The sequence below is a fragment of the Cyprinodon variegatus genome, unplaced genomic scaffold (assembly GCF_000732505.1).
Source record: "Cyprinodon variegatus isolate N-32 unplaced genomic scaffold, C_variegatus-1.0 Scaffold757, whole genome shotgun sequence".
NCBI lineage: Eukaryota > Metazoa > Chordata > Actinopteri > Cyprinodontiformes > Cyprinodontidae > Cyprinodon > Cyprinodon variegatus.
The window spans coordinates 214450-220744 of NW_015151210.1; positions in this window are offsets into that span (position 1 = coordinate 214450).

The window sequence follows — 6295 nt, forward strand, 5'->3', positions numbered from 1 at the left end:
TTAATTCTCATTGCCCTGCGATGGGCTGGCGACCTGTCCAGGGTGGACCTCGCCTCTCTCCGTAGACAGCTGGAGATAGGCACCAGCACGCCTCGCAACCCTGCTTGGGATAAGCGTGACGGAAAATGGATGGATGATATCTGCAATCTTCATTTTGGCGAATCTGGAATGTAGCGCTGAGGGGCCAAAGGATGAAGACATGAGCTGTTTTTAGATCATCCTCTCCACTCACTGACTGACTGCGATCATCTGAAAAGCTCTGACATGCTATGAAGGGATGAACTCAGACCCACTAAACATGCATTCCTGTTCAACCTCAGAAGGTTCTCACAAATGTACACTGTTAAACGTGACCTATAGAACTGCTATTAACACTACTACCACTTTACTCAAAAAGGTAACAATTTGCACTCACTTTGGTTGATTAAATTAACTCTGATTTTATTAGTAAAGTGTTGCTATTTCAATAGGTATGAAACACTAAGTTACACTGTTACCCAACAGGGCTGCAAAATGAGTCTGAAATGAAACTCTGACTTTGTTTAACAGAAAAAAACACAACATAAGGAAATGTTTTCTTTTTTTGTTGTAAGGTTTTCTTGTTCTGAACAACTTAGCAGAGCAGTTACTTCCTGGCACATGAACACAGTACGATGACCAAAAGTTATTTTCATGCTGGATTTTTTACAGTCAACAAAAAGATAAGCATCAGCTGTGCTGCTGCCATTAACACTTTTGTTTATAGATGTTGGAGCTTGGCCTGTTTTTTCAGTGCAGTCCTGTTTCTCTGAGTGTTACCAACTGTACTCTTTCGTTCTCTGACATGGGAGCTGGCTCGGAGCTCTTCTGCCTGGCTGTGTGTTTCCTGTACAGGGCCGCCTACGGAGCTGTATCTCTGCTTCTGTCTCCCTGAACCCCAGTCGGCCTCAGCAGATGGCCGTTCACACTGAACCTGGTTCTGCTGGAGATTTCTTTCTGTTAAAAGGGAGTTTTCCTCTCCACTGTCGCTACAAGCATGTTTAGTGTGAGGGATTGCATTTGAGTCAATGAGTCAATGCAATCAGCTGGTTTTCCTTAGATAGAAAACTTTGAATAAATCTGACTGTATGATCTCTGTAAAGTGCCTTGAGATGAAACTGCATTAAAATTGACTTTACCCATTAAACTAGTTAATTTACCATCTAACATGTGAAGGGGATTTTTATGGCCTGTATTTACCAACAAGCAACAATTATTGAGTGTATAGACACTGCAGACTGTAAGGAGTGATATGAGCTGATTAAACAAATGTGACTTGGTCAAATTTAGTAGGTGCTGCAGTATCATTGTGGTTATGCACGCAGATCTGATTGGAGAAATAAGCTGATCAACAGGATCTGATGGCGATAACATCGTGAGAATGGCGTGCAACAGCTTTGCTTTATTTAAAGCTCAGAATGCATCTAGATAACCTGCCTACATGAGGATCTTGAAAACAACCAGCACTATGTGTGGGTTCTTACACAGATGAATGCTGCAAGTTGTAGGATTGCCTTTGTAAGGATCAAAAGCCCGGCTGCAATGTCTGAAAGCCCATAAGGTGTGTAATCCAGGTGGAGGCAGTAGTATGATGTGAAACAGTAAAAGCCAACTCAGAAGGGAGGTTTGTGTCCTCATTACAGATCTGAGAGGAAAAACAGTGAAGCTTTGACTCAAACAATCCATCAAAGCAATAAAGGTTATATGTCAGGATGCAGCAGATGGTTAAAAAAAATCAAAAAAACAAGTCTGTTTATTTTATTCCTTCATTCCACATTTGTACCATGCATGGAAGGTATGCAGAGGTTCTGGAAAACAAATTTACATATCTGTCTTCTGGTTTAAAGTCATGTTGGAGAGATTTAAAAGAAAGTATTGAAATTAAATTTTTTTAGGCTGTGCACTGCTGGTCAGTTGGCTGCAGTATTTGCAATGGATAAATAAATGATCTTGTGTTTTTATTGACTTGTACGAATTTTAATGATTTCATTATTATACTATAGCTGGTCAGCCGTGATCCATGTAGTTCAAATACCAAAACTTGCTAGTTTTTAGCTTTTCATTTGTTAGATCTGCGTATAAAAATCAGATTACATAAAACGAGTATTTTAAAGAACATCTTTACAGCAACATCTAATTAGCTGAGGTTAAAGTTGTTTCTCTGTTAATCTAAATACAATTTTTGATAGGATGTATTCATAAATGCTACTTTCTGTTTCTATTCCAGGTTGCCAGACTGTAAGATTGCTTGAAAAACACTGGCTTATTTGAAATAATCAACCTAAAACTAAAGAAAAACTTTTACAACTGAATGTCAAATTAAGAACAACAAGGTTTCAAACTCACTATGCTGATCAGGTTGATGCTGTTTGGTTTTCAGCTGTTATTATAGCCTTCAATATTTCAACCAGCTTTAAGCTTTATAATGATAATGATCAATATGGATGCCAGAACCCCCCCACCCTACCACCCACACACACACCTTGGAGGAAAACAATCAGGTTCTGCTGTGAACAGAGAATTCACCTGCAGGACAACATGAATAGCTACAATATTTTTACAGCTGATTCATGTGCAAGATGAGCACCTAGAGAAGCCTTTCATGGTTGAAGTAGTGATCCTCCCATTAACTGATGACTAATTCAGGTACTACGTGCAGCAACTGTTTCAGTGTAGCTACAGCATGTTTCCAAATCTGATTCATATCTCCAAAGAACTTTGTTAGACAGTCAGCAGTGCATCGCTTTGCAAAAGTATTTACACTGTTTCACCACGCTTGCATCGTGTCATGCTAAAGCCGTATACTTGAAATTGTCTCACTGGGAATCTGTTTTAACCTGCAGATACTGATTAGAAATGAGTGAATATATCTTCAAATAAGTGTCATTGAACTTATTTTGAGCAGATAAATAAGAAGATAATAATATGCTTTCCAGTTAAGGCTCTTTGCCTGTTTCTCCAGGTACATTTTCTTTATTTCCTTAAACTGATTAAGATTCTTGCAATCCCTTTCAGCTGGATTTCTACTTTTCTCTCTCACTGTATTGGAGGATCTATCTGTGTCATTTTAAGGGATTTCTAATCTTGCAACTTGTAGATACCTTCTTCCTCCAAACTTGCTTAAAACAAAAATGGCAAAATTCCATGATCATCATCATCATGATTAAGTCCTGCAAAAGTCTGATAAAGAGAAACTCGTTTAATTCTGGAAAAAGTGTCTAAAAGGTTCAGTATTGAAGCTCTAAAGGACTGAATATGGGAATACTTGGTTTTAATCAAAGACATTAAAGTCACTTATTTTCAGAGGTGTCAAGTAACAAAGTACAAATACTTTGTACTACTACTACTGTACTTAAGTACACTTTTTGCTATCTATACTTTACTCCATTACTTATTTTTCTTCCTACTTCTGACTTCTACTCATTACATTTTCACACAAGTATCTTTACTTTCTGTTCCTTGCATTTTTAAAACAAATGTTACTCGTTACTCTTGGCTTCGGTTTAATGTTTATAAATAATTTTTAACGTCATGTGCTCCATCCAATGCAGATCATTGGCTCCATCCACATCTAGTGAAAACTAGTGTGATTGGATGAGTCATATAATGCAAACACTCATTGGTTAGCTAAAGGAAACCATCAGAAGCAAGCAGGTGTTCTTCAAACTGTAAACGTGAATTGTCTATTTCATGCTACAATGTTGGATTCAGAAAAAGATGTTGAAATGTCTGAAAGGTCGAACACAGGCTAGAGCGTATCGGGAGATGGAGACCAACAAGACCTCCCTCATCCTTGGACCTATCTCAAAGAATTTTTCAAAATTTAGCTTATAATTCATATAGTGGCATCTGGCTGTTTTTATTAAAGATTACTTCCTACTTTTATACATTAAGTAGTTTTTGGAGCACATACTTTTTCATTTTTACTTGAGTAAAGAGGTCAAGTTGATACTTCAACTTTTACCAGACTGTTTTTAAACTGCAGTATCTATACTTCTACTTAAGTAACAAATGTGTGCACTTTTAACAGCACTGCTTATTTTCTACACATTGATTCTTCTTATTCTGACTAAAACACCCAGTTTTAGAAACAAGCTTTTCGTTTGGTAAACCGTTTTATTTACTCCATCATTTACACCAGTTCTCCATCATGGCGATACGGTAAAAATAACTGCAAAATAGTTTGATTAAACTTCTCTGGGTTTTTAGTTTCAGTTCAATCCTTCATATAAAAACCTTAAATAAAAACTTCAAGGGCAGATTTAACAATGCAGCTGCTGCTGCAGTTCCAGGACCTGTAAATGCAAAATCCTTCATAGAAAAACGTCACTTAAATCGAGTGGCTCAGTGGAGCAGGTTCACCAAATACAGAGGCTACATTCTTAAATGTAAATATATGGGGTTTAATTTCCTGATTTTGTCTGTATTTTACTGTAAGTCTTCTCTCTGGGCACTCCGTCTTTTCTAGTGACAGCAGGCTAAAACAAGGGAAATCCTGCACCAGTGCTGAAATGGAAATTGTCATGAGTGAAGGCAGTAGGATGTGGGTTCCCTTACACCTTAACCATAAACTCCTCTAAGAACCAGCAAACCGTTGAGTCAATGAAATGCTGTAATGTTGGAACATTTAAGGTTTCTGTGCAAGAGAAAAAGTCCCACAGCTTTGAAGGTAAGAGGAATGATGCCATCAGTCTTCAAATGACTAATGTGGCTTCCTGACTAAAAAAATCTGAACCTCAGTGTCACTCAGTAGTAAGATGATATCTCAAAATAAGAGAAGAACGACAAATAAATCCGTCATTAAAGACTCTTCCATTCAGTTCAGTTCTGGATTTGGAAAAAGACTTGATTTTAAACTTTTAGAAGTAGGTGGTGGAAATCAAAAGAGCTGAGGCTACAGGATTGTGAACCACTCTGACCTTTGTCTGTTCTCTGCTTACTTGTTTGTGTAGTTTTCCAGAAATGGTGGATTGTTTGACCCGTCCAAACACCGCTGCAGGGTTTGAACGTGTCGGTGTGCGTATGTGAGCACCGGGAGCACGTGGACATGCATGGGGGATGTGGGTGTGTGTGAGATGGCGGTGGGGGAGGTTTCTGTTGTAGGTTTGAAACTCTGTGAAAGAGACCAGTTGACACCTCGATCTGAGCTGCTGTCTCTGACATGCAGGAAATGAGAAAAGCTGAATCCGCAACACAAAGGATGTAGGTGACTGACGTAATTTAACTTATAAGTTTTGTTTTTCTTACCTGTTATAAGATTAACTCTTTAAAATGAAACTAAAATGAAAGGAAATGTTGTTTTTGAAAAGTAGGATCTTCCAATTCCAGTTTCTATTGAAGGACTGTAAAACATCTTCTCTAACCGTCCTGCTGTGAGCAATTATTCATTTCTGTCTGTCAGGAACAGAGATGACTTGTGTGTGAGAGCAGGGCCTAACAGGGTTTTGCTATTTTAAAAATCAGGAATCATCACAGAGTTTAATATTTCTAATAGACTTTAGCATCTTTAACAAAAACTTTAGGCACAGAGTTTAAAACCTTTTTTTGAACTCTTCTAAACAGAAAGGTTAACGAAGCTGAAACTGATATTTTTCTTCTGAAACTATAAACAAGCTTTAAAATCACAACAATAGGCTGCCAGCATTTCTAACCCAGCATATTTGTTGATAGAGGCGGTAAAATGGTTTAACTTGAGTAACTTGGCGAGACCCTTCTCAGCCTTCCTGTTATTCGCTTCAAGTCTTACTCTCTCTCACGTCTTGCAGCCTAAATGAACAGTATCTTCATCGACATTTCTCGGCATGTACCGTATTTTCACGACTATAAGGCGCATATAAACGTCTTTTTTTTCCCTCAAAATGTGCGGCGCGCCCTTTGGTGCGGTGCGCCTTATGTGTGTTGTTACTGTGGACTTTTGAGACCACCATGCACCATGCAGAACTCCTCATCTCCTCATGGAGGAGATGATGAAAGAGTGGCTGAAGGAGGTGAATGTAAGGAGACCAGGTGTTTTTTTTCTTCACCATCACCATCTCTGTTAATCTGTGACTCCATGCGTGCCCATCTCACAGCTGATGGGAGGTGCAGCAGGAGCAGCGAGTTTACATGCAAAGTCAATGGTTGATGCGCATATAGGCGCAGCAAAAGGTCCTGCAGCCCGTTTTGAGCAGCAGGTGCAGCGCGTCGGGAGCGTTTAAGCGTCGGGGGCGTTTAAGCATCTGACGCGCCGCCAATATGCTGCTGCTCGAGATGGAAAAATTGAAGTTTTGCTGCTGGA